Source organism: Trachemys scripta, chromosome 8 (genome assembly GCF_013100865.1).
Source record: "Trachemys scripta elegans isolate TJP31775 chromosome 8, CAS_Tse_1.0, whole genome shotgun sequence".
NCBI lineage: Eukaryota > Metazoa > Chordata > Testudines > Emydidae > Trachemys > Trachemys scripta.
In genome coordinates this window covers 88,744,635-88,758,209 of record NC_048305.1, presented here as the reverse complement: position 1 = coordinate 88,758,209, position 13,575 = coordinate 88,744,635, and positions in this window count along the sequence as shown.

The window sequence follows — 13,575 nt, the reverse complement described above, 5'->3', positions numbered from 1 at the left end:
CAGTAAGCCTAATGTGGCCTTATGTTAACTATTATTACGACTGGGCCTCAAGCTAAATACGAGACCTCAGATCCACCGCAAAGCCTATTTTAAAATAAAGTTTCTTCTTACTCCTACTTGCATTATAGCTTTAGTTTCATTTGCACTAATTAGCAAGCATGGAGTCATGGAGTGCAGGCCAGCTTCAGGACACCCCTGGAGCTATTTTCTGTATTCACATCTGCTGGTAAATGTAAAGAAGCTGATCCTTATGCCCACACAGTAGATAGAGTTAATGGGGGCTGTATTGGACACCTCCATGGCCATGGAGTACCTGCTGTCTGACAGGTTTGGGACCTGTTGGGATTTGTGCTCTCATCTGTAGTCCAACCCTCGAACTCAGATAAAAACCTGCCTCAGGCCGATGGGCCTCCTGGCAGCCTTCACCTTTGCCACACTGCATGTGAGGCTCCACTTTTGTCAGCTGCAGCATGGATACCACTGGCTTGCTAAAGGCAGCATTTAGATTCGCTAGTGTGCATCCCACCATCAGTCCTCCAATCCGTGAACTGGTGGGAGGACCCTGCAACTCCTGGAGGAGAGTTCAATTTTCTCTGGATCCCCATCCAGGATCCTACTTATAGATGCTTCTGTGACAGGACGAGGGGCACACATAGGCAACTGCCTGGCCCAGGGCCAATGGTCTGCAGAGAGAGGTTGGTATACACAAATGTACTGGAGCTTATGGCCATATGAAATGCCTGCAAAGCACTCCTAACATACACACAGGGCTGTTCTGTCCAGATGATGTCTGACAACATGGCTGCAGCATTTTACCTGAACAAGAAGGAAGGGGCCAGGTCAGTACAGCTCTGCCAAAAGTCAGTGCACCTGCTCAGGTCATCTGCCAGCACAATGTCTGCCCTGGAAAATGGACTGCTGACATTGTGCTGGCAGATAATCTGAGCAGCTGCTTCACAGGGAATCATGAATGGTCAGTGCACCAGGGAGTTCTCAGGGTCTTTGCAAAATGGAGGACCCCACGCATAGAACTGTTTGCAATGGCAGACAACAGGAAGTGCTGCAGGTACTCCGAGAGGAGGCAGAGGCTCAGAGTCCTTGTCAGATGCATTTCTCTTGTTTTGCTTGTAGGAGCTCCCCTCATTCTCTTGCTCCCAAAGATATTGCAGAAGTGAAGTGTGAAATGGCAAAGGTGATCAGCACGGCCAAGGCAGATCTGGTACTCAGACTTGAACAACTTCTCCATAGTGAACAACTTCTCCATCACTCTTCTGGTAGTCCTGAATTTTCTGACTTGGAATGAGGGCAAGCTCCTGCAGTCGAACCTCCATTCGCTCCAGCTAACAGTATGGATCCTCACTGGTTGAGGCCGGTGGAGATCATGCTCAAAGGCAGCGCACAAGATACTGATACATACCAGGAAGGTGTTGACAAAGACTATTTATCTCTCGAAATGGATGAGGTTCTCCAGCTGCACCAGCAGGTGCCACATTTCTCTGGATCAGGTGAGCATCCAGGATATACTGGAGTACATGTACCAACTGAAACTGGCAGGACTCTCCTTAAGCTCCCAGTGGGTGCATCTAGCAGCCATTTGACCATACTTCTACCAACTTGACCGCTCTTCCATCTTTGCATACCCAATGGCAAAGGAGTTCATGAATGGCATCTCTAGGCTTTTTCCACCAGTTAAGGTCCGTGCACCAGCATGGGACCTCAATCTGGTCCTCACCAGGCTTTGTCAGCTGACTGGGCCGAAGGCAGTCTAGCCTAGTGGTTAGAGCACGCATCAGGCCCAGTAGTCAAAGCGGGCGTCAGGACCCAAGGATTAGGGTCACAGCCAAAGTCAGTAGTCAGAGCCAAAGGTCAAACCAGAGGGCAAGAACTAGACGCCAGAGCCGAGGGTCACGCTGGAGTCGGTGAGTCAGCAGCCGGAGCCCAGGATCATATGGGAGGGCAGGAACTAGAACAAGCAGGGTAGGAGGCAAGCAGGGTTCAAGGCAGGGCTGGCAGAGGCAAGGCTGCATTCAATGCAGGAGCAGCAGGAACAAAGTAACACAGGAGCAGGCACAGTGGTGGGCCTGAGCACTGAGAAGCAAGTGAACTTGCAGCCAATCAGGTGGTGTGGCCACTCGGGCATCATGCTGCATGTCAGCTGTACTGATGAGGCTTCCTGGAGATTAGCTCTTCTGCCGGCCTTGATTCCTGTCAGGGTTATGGAAGCCCATTTGAGCCTTTTGTAATATGTTTGTTTCCCTATCTCTCCATGAAAGTTTCTTTTTTCCTGGCAATTGCATTGGCCAGGAAGTGGGGAGAGATGCAGGCATGGATGGTGGGGCTGCCATACCCTATCATACATAAGGACAACGTATCTAGAGACCCAATCCTAGATTCCCACCTAAGGTGGTGTTGGAATTTCACATAAACAAAACCATCAATCCACTTGTGTTCTTCCTGAAACCTCATGCAGGATAAGCCAAACAGAAGTTACATATGCTGGATGTGAGAAGGGTGTTCTGTTCTACTTGGACCAAACTAAGCCCTTCAGGAAATCCCATGGGCTCTTTGTTGCTGGGAGACAAGTGGGCTGGGAGACAAGTGGCGTCCACCTAGATAAATCTTCAACTGATAGCCCAATGCATCAAATCATATTGACTGGCAGAGACACCTCTCCCTGGCAGCACATTGCTAGCACATTGCACCAGGATGCAGCACATTGCACGAGGATGCAGGCTGCCTCAGTGGCATCTTTAGCACGCCTACCCCTCAGGGACATCTGCAAGCCAGCAACTTGGTCATCTGTTCACGCATGCACAGAGATGATGCCAAGTTTGGCAGGGACATACTACAGCCCCTGTTGGTGTGAATTCCTTATACCATCCTCCAGAAAGGTCTACAGCAGGGGTCGGCAACCTTTCAGAAGTGGTGTGCCGAGTCTTCATTTATTCACTCTAATTTAAGGTTTCACGTGCCAGTAATACATTTTAACGTTTTTAGACGGTCTCTTTCTATAAGTCTATAATATATAACTAAACTATTGTTGTATGTAAAGTAAATAAGGTTTTTAAAATGTTTAAGAAGCTTCATTTAAAACTAAACTAAAATCCAGAGCCCCCCGGACTGGTGGCCAGGATCCGGGCAGTGTGAGTGCCACTGAAAATCAACTCACGTGCCGCCTTTGGCACGCGTGCCATAGGTTGCCTACCCCTGGTCTAAGCTTGGGAATCACTAGCAGTGGAAAATAATATGGACTATCACTCAAAGAAGAAAAGGAGATTACTTATCTGTACAATACTCACGCTCTTTGAGATGTGTATTCTGTATAATATTCCATGACCCATCTTCTGTCCCCATCACTTGCGAGTCCACAAGTCATGGGCTCCAGGAGTGGCAAAGGAAGTGAGGGTAGTGGGGCAGCTCTCTGCTCCTTATACCCTCACTGAATGCATGAGGGGATGAAAGACGCATGTGCTGCCCCCACAGTCACTGCTAACTAAAATGTTCTATAATGTATGTGCACTGGCCATGCAATCATCAGCTGAGGAACATGTACATGCACCACACATCTCAAAGAACATCCATTACTGTATAGGTAAGTAACCTCCTTATTTTAGGATAATCTTCATTTTAACGCACTAAACAGCTTATTTCCATTCCAAGGATGTTACAATCTCTCTTGCCCTAGCATGGATTGCAGTACTGACAATTGTGAGTTGATCTGGTCAGTGTTTGATGGCATGCATATGGATAATGTAATTTCAGCATCTTTCAAGATTCAGACAGGCCTTTCGTATCTAATGTGAACCACCAGTTAAAGCTAATCCTTTTAAAGTTTCTAGGAAACTTTAAATGAACTGAAAGCATCAGTTGAAGGGTCCAGAGCTGTTCCATTAATCTCACTGAGATTTGTAAACTCTGCCTTGGCATAGTTCAAATACAACAGGATCACACTAATGGGGCTGTGATAAATGAAGGGGAGGGAGTTTCTCCCTTTTATGGACACCCACCCAGCGAGTTAGCTATAAACATTCCTCTTATTAGTTGTTCTCTACTTGCTTTACCTGTAAAGGGTTAAAAAGTCTCTCTGCATAGGTAAAAGGAAGGGAGTGGGGACCTGACCAAAAGAGCCAATGGGAAGGCTAGAACTTTTAAAAATTGGAAAAAAAACTTCCCCTTTGTCTGTCTGAGAGACAGACAGGGCAGAACTATGCTGTAAAAAGCTTGGGCCAGGTATGAAAAACCATCAGATCATACCTAAAAACTACTCATTTGAAACCCCAGATATGTAAGTAGGTCAGGAAATGTTTAGGAAGATGTGATTAGGTTTATTTCTTTTATTTCTTTATGGCTTGTGGATTCCTCTGTGCTAACCCCAAATGCTTTTGTTTTGCTTGTAACCTTTAAGCTGCACCTCAAGAAGGTTATTCTTGATGCTGAATTTTTGTAAGTGGATTTTTTAAATCTAGCAATAGCCCGAGTTTTTCAAATGTATTTTCTTTCCTTTTGTTTTTAATAAAATTTACCTTTTTTAAGAACAGGATTGGATTTTGTGCCCTAAGAGGTTTGTGCACATTATTTAATTAGCTGGTGGCAACAGCTGATTTCCTTTGTTTTCTTTCTCAGCTCTTCCCTGGGTGGGGGGGAAGGGGGACGGTGGCGTGAAAGGTCTTGAGAGTACCCCATAGGAAGGAATTCCCAAGTGCACCTTCCTGGGTTCTCAAAGGGGTTTTTGCACTTGGGTGGTGGCAGCATCTCCCCAACCAAGGTCAGAGAAAAGCTGTAACCTTGGAAGTTTAATACAAGCCTGAGTGCCAGAGTGGGGAATCAGCCTTGACAGGGGCCAAATTTGACTCTGGTGCACCCAAGTTCAGAGGTAATGTGTAAGGTGGTGTAAATGAAATTGTTCCTGCTTTTGTTTAATTCATTCCTCCACTCCACTCTGTGAATGCAGGGGGATAAACTGTACAGTTAGTTAAGCTGTTTTCTTCAGTCCTTTTTTATTACTGAAATTTGTAGATCTATTTTAAAAAAAATAATTACTTGAAAAAGGAAGTAGAAGCCATTGTACTCTTGTCAGTGCTTCGTTTATAATCACATTGGCTATTTCTTAAGGCAAATCAGAAAGCCTAATAATTGAAAACAGTTTGTGTGCTCTTTGCTACCACAGCACAAGTGTTGCAGATATTTATATTTGCGTAGCTTTTACAAAGAGAGGGATCTATTTGTTTTCATTCATAAAACTAAAGAAACAAAGATTTATAGACATATGTTTAAATGGCGGTTCTAGCCTTGTTCATTAGGACAAGCATTTTGCCCAAAAGTTGTTTTATAGGATTTTGTTTCTCTACCATAGTTTGTTCAGCTTTACAATAAAAGGTTTTAAGTGAGACATTTGACATCATTGTTATGTTTATAATATCTGTTTGTTATTTCTATAGTGTGGCACCTTTGAATTCCTCTTTACAGACAAAATAAAACAACATCCCTGCTCTGTGTAGCTTAGAATCTAAAGTACAGATAATGCTGTAGGCTAAATTCACCACTGTTGTAACTGGGCACTACTTTATTGAAATCAGAGACATGCCACCTGTATATGCCAACTGTGAACTTGTGCAATGGGTCAAGACAATAGCATATGCTGGGAAGGTGGATTGTGGGGTGACAAAACAAGGGGGGAGAATAAATTATTTGGGGAGCGTGATCATTTATTTAATTTTTCAATGTTACTAACTCAAACAATTGTATCATGAGCCTTGCAATATTTAGTGATTATAATGATCTGAGGGTGCACGTCCTTGGTTTCAGCAGGTCTGGGACCATGAGGGCCTGAGGTCTCTGACACTCCCTTGTTACTAGCAAGGGATACAGATGAAGCAGCACCTCAGTAATCTTGGAAGATCAGATCCTACAGGACGTCCTATTGGGATGCCCACAGCCTGGGGCACCTAATTGGATTGCACCCACCACTTAAGCCAGGAAGTGAACTGGGTAGGTTGTCTGAACGACTGTGCAGACATCCTATTGCTACTGCAATGTACCCTACTTTTTGCCTGTCTCCTGCGATCTGTCTCCAACATGGTTCCTGCTCTGTGCCCATCCTGATCTTGGTTCCTGCCTTGCTCTTGCTCTGTACCTGATCCTTGCTTTCCCTCTGGTTGCTGCCCCTACACATCACTCCTGATCATAAAATCTGACTCCAGCGCTGATCTTTGGCTCAAATCCTGACTCCAGCTTTGACCCTGGCCATTAGACCAGTCTGCCTATGCCTAGTTCCTTACAGTGATTTTCTTTATGTCCTGGATTCAATAGATCTAGAAACTAAAAAAAAAAAAAAAAAAGCTAAGATTCTCCTGGCATCTATTGAATCTTAGCTTCTTTTTTTTTTTTTACTTTCTAGACCTCTTGATTGCAAAGAAAAACTTGAAAACATGACCCAGATGCATGCTGAAGGCCCAAAACCCAGAAGGCAAATAAAAAGCAGAAAGAAGGCAAACAAAAACTAAAAAAATTACTTTTTTTTTTTTAAACTCTTTACATTGGATGGTAATGATAGGGTTACCATACGTCCGGATTTTCCCGGACATGTCCGGCTTTTGGGGGCTCAAATCCCCGTCCGGGGGGAAATCCCCAAAAGCCGGGCATGTCCGGGAAAATCGGGAGGGCTCGGTGGTGCTCGGCCGGGGGCATGGTGCCGGGCCGGGAACCAGGGGCGCAGTGCTGGGCCACGGTCACGGTGCCGGGCCGGGCGCGGGGCCGGACGGGGAGCCGGGGGCGCGGTGCCGAGCCCGTGGGGCGGGGAGCTGGGGAGCCGAGCCCACGGGGAGCCGGTCAGCCGGGGAGCCGAGCCCGCGGGGCAGGGAGCCGGGCCGGGAGCCGGGGAGCCGGGCCCGCGGGGCCGGGAGCCGGGGGGTGCGCCGGGCCGCCGGGGGCCGGCAGTGCTGGGCGGGCCGGGGGTGGTCGGCCGGGGCCGGCACCCCAGGGCCCGAGCCGACCCAGGCTGGAAATGCCGGGGGGCCAGCCTGGGCCACGCCTCCTCCCCCCACACCCCCCTTACCTGCTTCAGGCTTCCCGCGAATCAAATATTCGCGGGAAGCAGGGGAGGGGGGCGGAGACTTTGGGGAGGGGGCGGGGTTGGGGCGGGGCTGGGGGGCGGGGCCGGGGGCCGTGGAGTGTCCTCCATTTGGAGGCACAAAATATGGTAACCCTAGGTAATGAAGATATCACAATATTTTTACTGCTTTGTAGTAACCAAATAGTAGTTAAGTGTTGCTGTCTTAATGGTGACCACTGCAGGCCTTTGGTCATAATGTACAACATACCTATTAACATGCTTACCTCTTCTCCTATTACTTATGCGAGGGGCAAAGTGTGGATGGGTCTTGTGAATATTTTACTGGAATAAATTTAAGTTACTTTGAACACTTCTATCACATGTCTAATGATTTATGGAAATTGTGGACACATTCATCTAAAGTTGTAAGGTAATTAAGGAACGCCACCTAAGCAGCACTGTAAGATCACATCACTAGCTGGAAATTCGGAGAGTTCTAGAACACAGGATGAATGTTGGTACTAGTTGGTGGTGAAGCACCATAGGATAACATGCCAGTCTTCAGATGTGAAGAGACAATATGATCTCTGGTCCAAAGAGCCTACAACCTAAAAGCCAAATCCTGCAGTCCTTACAAGGCCTTTTTATTCAGGCAAAAGATTTAAGCCATTGGTTTCAATGGGCATTTTCCCTGGGTAAGGACTACAGTGTTTTGGCCCAGTGTGTGACAATAGTGACTTGTTCATTCTCAGATGGTGGTGGTTGGAGTGAATATGTGTACTATTCCTTTAAATGTATCAGGAGTGGGCTCTGAAGAAAGATCTATGGAGCAGAGATACTATTGAACAGAGGGACACACCGATGCAGTAAGTTAAGAGATAATACTGTTTTCCTTATTTCTAATTCATTTTTGAAGAAAACACCTCTTTCTATGTTGCTTTACAGGCCCTCTCAGAGGTCTAGAGAGGCCCGGGCCACTTCCAGCTTTTGAGGCCCCACACCATAACAAAAATAAAAAACGACAACACATGAAAACAAAATAAGATACCAAAAAAAAAAAAAAGAGTGAGACATAATTTGAATATTTTTTATTTAACAAATGGTTTTCTAGCCTTTTTCTGTGCAAATGCACTAATTATTGAGGAAAAATCTAGCTTTCGTGCAATGTCACAGTTGATATTAAGCATGGCGAGCCCATTCAAATGCTCTTGTCCCATAGTTGAACGGTGATAGTTCTTTACCTGCTTCAGCACTTTGAAGATGCATTCACCTGAAGCCACTGATGCAGGCAAATGGACAAAAATATGCAATGCAGTTGTGATATTAGGAAACACCCGAGACAGTCCAAGTTTGAGTATGTCTTGAAGCAATTCCTTTGGCTTGCAATCCAATTTAAAGTTTGTGGAATATATTCGTTTGAGGAAGATGACCTCGTCACTGAGATCTTTTGAGATTTCTTTGTTGTACTGTTGCTGAAATTGTTCAGCTGCAGAAAGTAGATCTTCATTACTCAGTCTGTTGAACTGCCAAAGAAACCCAAAAAGGGTACCAATTAGTCACAGTGACTCAAATCGACATGTAAGACCTGATTGAATAGAGTCAATGATGACAAAGAAGACATTGACCCTATAATGCTGCTTGGCATCAGATTCAGTAGGTAAGTTGCGTTTAGTGGAGAACTCAGATGAAATGCCAATATTCTGTGCTACTAATTTGGACTCAGTCAGGATCGCATCGCATTGTTCATGAATCTGTTGAATATCATTGATAAGACTTTTAATGTTATCCCTCTCAACATCAAGCGTAACATTGCATGCTCCAATTACCAGATTAGTTTGGTGAATCATTGTAAGTAGCTTCATCCACAAAGATGACATCAGAATGCATTCAAATTTGGACATGTGCTTCTGAATAGACTGAAGTTCAGTTCGAGCCTGTGCAGTGAGATTGAGAGATTCAAGCTCATTTAAAGCCTTTCTCACTGAATTCAAATGCTGCGCAACTGGTTGAACACCATCAATCCGTGCAGATCATCTAGTTTTGGACATCCCATGCAGTGAAACAGGAAGATACTGCTTCAGAATTTCCCACCTTTGTGGACTGCTACTGAAAAGATTGTACATTTGCTGAACAGTTCCAAAGTAAGTAATTGCCTTCTTGCATGATTCAGCACAGTCAACACCTACAAGGTTTAATGTGTGGTTTCCACAGCTGGAGAAAATACAGTTTGAATTATGCTCAAGCAGAACTGCTTGTACACCCTTGTATTTCCCAGCCATATTAGATCCATTGTCATAGGCTTGACCAATACAGACTTGAAAATCTAATGTAAAACTTTCTAGAATTGCTAGTACTCGAGCAGCAATTTCTTTTCCATTTTTTCTCGTGAAATTATCAAACAAAATAAACCTTTCTTTAATTGAAATTTTTGAGCTGTCTACAATCTTAACATATCGAATAACCATAGTAGTCTGTTCTTTGTGAGAACAATCTGGAGTGGCATCAGCAATGATTGACAAATACTTGGCATTTCAAATCTTTATCAAGAATTGTTGTTTGTACGAATAACCCACATAGCTCAATAAACTCGTTTTGTATGCATGTTGAGAGATAATGGACTTGCATGCGCTTTTGACTCTCTTGCAATTCTCGAACACATTTAACATGCTCTGATAAAAGTGGGTCATATTTGCTGAGGAGCTCAACTATGCCTAGAAAGTTTCCATTTGCATGATCACCAATACATTGACTGGAACCAAAGAAAGCCAATCCCTGCTCAGAAAGAAAGGATGACATTCAGGATGTGCTCAAGAAGTTTTTTCCAGTTATTAGTTTCTGTAGAGCGTTCAGTCAAGAGTAAATTCTCAACTGAACTTTCAGCTGATGCTGCCCTACTAGCTGATTTCCATGCAACATCGTTTTCTTTGTGTGACATTGAACTCTCATGTGATGGTATTCGGTCTTTCAACTTCCTCCAACCTCTGTTGATGCTCCATCCTGATTGATCAGAGAGAACTGATGCATTTGCAGCACTTTTGTTCAAAATGAAGCAGGGTGCACAGTAGAGAGATTGTTTTTCCATACTCCAGCATAACCAGTCTCTTGTGCAGGTCTCACCATTTGGAAGAGTTTTTGTCAGCAGACGAGTAGGGAAAGCATGATTATCAGCATCTTGTGGAATGTTACTTGGAATTTCAAAACAACTAATTTGAAGAAAAGATTGCATTTGGGCAGCATTGCTCATGTCAATAATTCCAATGTCAGTCACAGTCAAACTTGTAGTACTCATGAATTGCTCTTGCTGCCTAAGATCTACATCTTCCTGTTACTGTTGAGTTTCTTGATCATAGCCAGGATCTTCTGCTGCATCTGTTACTGTTGGCACATCTCCTTCTTGATTACTGTCCTCATATTCAGGTATTGGCATTGAAATATCACCTGTTGCAGTTGCGGAGTTTTCATTATCTGTAGCATTGTTTGTTGGGTAAGGTGTGTTTTCCAGTGACTTGAAAACTGAAGTTATTTGAGCTCTTAGCTGCTGCTTCACTCGGTTGTTTTCACCATCTCTTGCACCACTTTCAAATCTCCTCTTCATAGTGATCTATCTGGTCAATATGTTGCCTATCCACACTTGAAATATTCTGCTGTAAATAAGTAGCTTATCTACACTTGAAATCTTCTACTGTATGTACACAAATGCTGAATGATACACAAATGCTGAAAAGACCTAAAATGAAGGAATACTAATTAAGAACACAAAATGAAACAGTCAGACAGTTTATTATCCTTATCACTGAATCAAAACTCAACACACAAGGTATAATATAACAGGCTGAGCTGAAGACAAAGGGATGACCCATATATAGTAAACACAGACATGGATACAGACAGAGGGATAATGTCCAAAAATTTCAAACATGTGTCCTCCCAAACGTCACTGTACAAGATTGTCCTCATAAATTTTCACCTTGAATCTGGGCCTATAGACTACAAAAGCCTATGATGATGGTCAAGCTACCAAGCTAGGGCTCAACCAACCCACCAGTCACCTCTTTTTCGCTACCATATGAAGATAATAATGAGGAATTCTCACACACAATTCATTCGTCAACTAGACGTAAAACTATAAAGACACTAAAATAGGACAGTTCTCTACCTTTCAACACGCACTTGATCCAGCACCAGCCACTACTAGTAGTTTATTTATATAATCAGCTGATCGGAGAGGACACGTTCATCACGGTCTAATCTTGTGCCATCAGAACCAAAATTTTTAATTAATATTTATGAACATTTTAAACTCTTTAATATGACAAAATCTATATCAGTTAACAAAAAAAATATGTTTTTTATCAAATCACGTCTCTTATTTGCTTAAATTTGCAGCTCTAAGCTGAGAATGTGTGTCACATTTTGGTCTGATAGGGATGCGCATAAAAAGAAGTTGCAAAACTTATCAAATGCCAAAAAATTAACAAGTGTCTAAATTTGAGGCCCCCTTTGAGCTTGAGGCCCAGGCCAAAGGGGGAGTTGTAAGAGCTGGTGAATCTGTCTCTTTCCAGATTCACAGACAGACATAAACAAGTTCATCCTGCCAAATGAGTGGTTGATGATGCATTCTAGGGACACATGGGGAAACATATTCTTATGCAACATGGTCCCCATAAAGCAGAATAAGTAGGATGATTCTATTGTGTATTACATGAAAAGAGATACCTTTAATTTTTAAAGGAAAAAGAAAATGGAAGTAGTGCAACTTGGGTCTTAAAAGGACTGGAGAACCTTTGCTGAAAGGTTTTGTTGTGTTTTTCCCAGCATGACTGCTATTCTGTGAGGTGACCCATCTATATCCTGCCACTATCACTCCTAATCCTTTCATTACTGGACTAGGTCAAGAGAATTGCAATTATAATTCAAACAACTGTTACACAAAGAGACTCCTATTGCAAGTGTTATGGACAGGGGAGCAGAAAGAATCAGGGCAAAAAGGGAGGCATAATTAAAAATTAGAAGTTGGGCTTCAGAAAAGAAGATTAAGGTATTAGCCAAAAGCTGCAGTGCCTGCACAGGAGCACTTAATTTTCTTTCCTAGGATAGGCTGCAAGCCCTGAGTCCTAGACTCTTGATAATGTTTCTGTGATTGCAGTGTGAGTCAGTACAAAATGTCTCTCTGCTTTCTCCTGTTCAGCCTGGCATTATCACACCACAGTAATTACATTACATTTTCACAAAATGAGACAAAATAAATATGGGTTTATTGCAGGCATCAATTTTTGAATAGGGGTAAAATGGCAATTCCTTGATTTTGAAGCAATAATTTCAATGTCGGCTAGTTCTGTTTGTCTTTTCTCCGGCTGGATAAATAAGACTTCTTGATTCTGCAGTCGTTACTCAGACAGAGGGTGTAAGGGAGTTTGCCTTTGAAAGGACAGCTGGATTTGGCCCTAGGAATTTTAAGAGTGTTCTTGTTTCCTTCTTTTATCTACTATATGTAAAATATTAAGACTGATTTATTTCAGTTCTCCTTCTCCGTAGCAGGATTTTTGTGTCACGTTCTTTCTCTCTCTACATGGCTGGCAATCTTGTGAACTAAGAATTTTTTGCTTTACATCAAGGTTCCTGTTAGAAAGGCACAATTTAAAATAACCTTCAGTGTAATTGAGAACCACAGTTGGAAATGCATGACCTTATCTTTCTCAATCCTCTCTGGGTATAGTCTACCACTAGCAAATGTACAGGAGTCAATGTGTTAGCTTGCCCCTCCTCCCCCACATTGTCCACACTGAAACCCCCTGAAGCACATGTCTCAAATCAAGTAGAGGATGAGCAAGCTAGCACACCTGAGAGGTGTGGGTAAGTACATGTGTTAGCTGTGGCACGGACCCATACCCATGTCAGTTTGCTGTGTGGACGGGGGCAAGGGATGGGTACGAGGTCTCAAGTTTCAATAGTTGTCCATCCTCTTTCCCACAACTCACATTCTTTCTGATCCTTACACAGTCTATAAAGGTCCCTGTCTCCTTGTGCACTGAGAGCTGTTCTGATGTGGTCAGCGCAGCATATCACTTTCTGCTGCACTCATTACAGATAAGTACAGGGGACAATAAATTAAGCTCCAAGAGCAGCTGCTTGGCCCACTAGTCATACCAATGTGCCGATCAATATCTGGGTGGGGAGTACACCGTCCAGGGCCGGCTCCAGGCACCAGCCGACCAAGCATGTGCTTGGGGCGGCATCTTGTAAGGGGCAGCCAATCTTTGGGTGGTGGGGCAGTGCTCAGGTTTTGTTTGTTTGTTTTGGTTCGGCGGGGCGGCACTGGAGGTTTCTTTTTTCTTTGTTTCGGCGGGGCAGAGCGGCACTTGGGGGGTTGTTTCGGCAGGGCAGGGCGGCGCTCGGGGGGGGTTGTTTCGGCGGGGCAGGGCAGCGCTCGGGGGGGAGGTTGTTTCAGCAGGGCAGGGCAGCGCTCGGATGGGGAGGTTGTTTCGGTGGGGCAGGGCGGCGCTCGGGGGGAGAGGTTGTTTCGG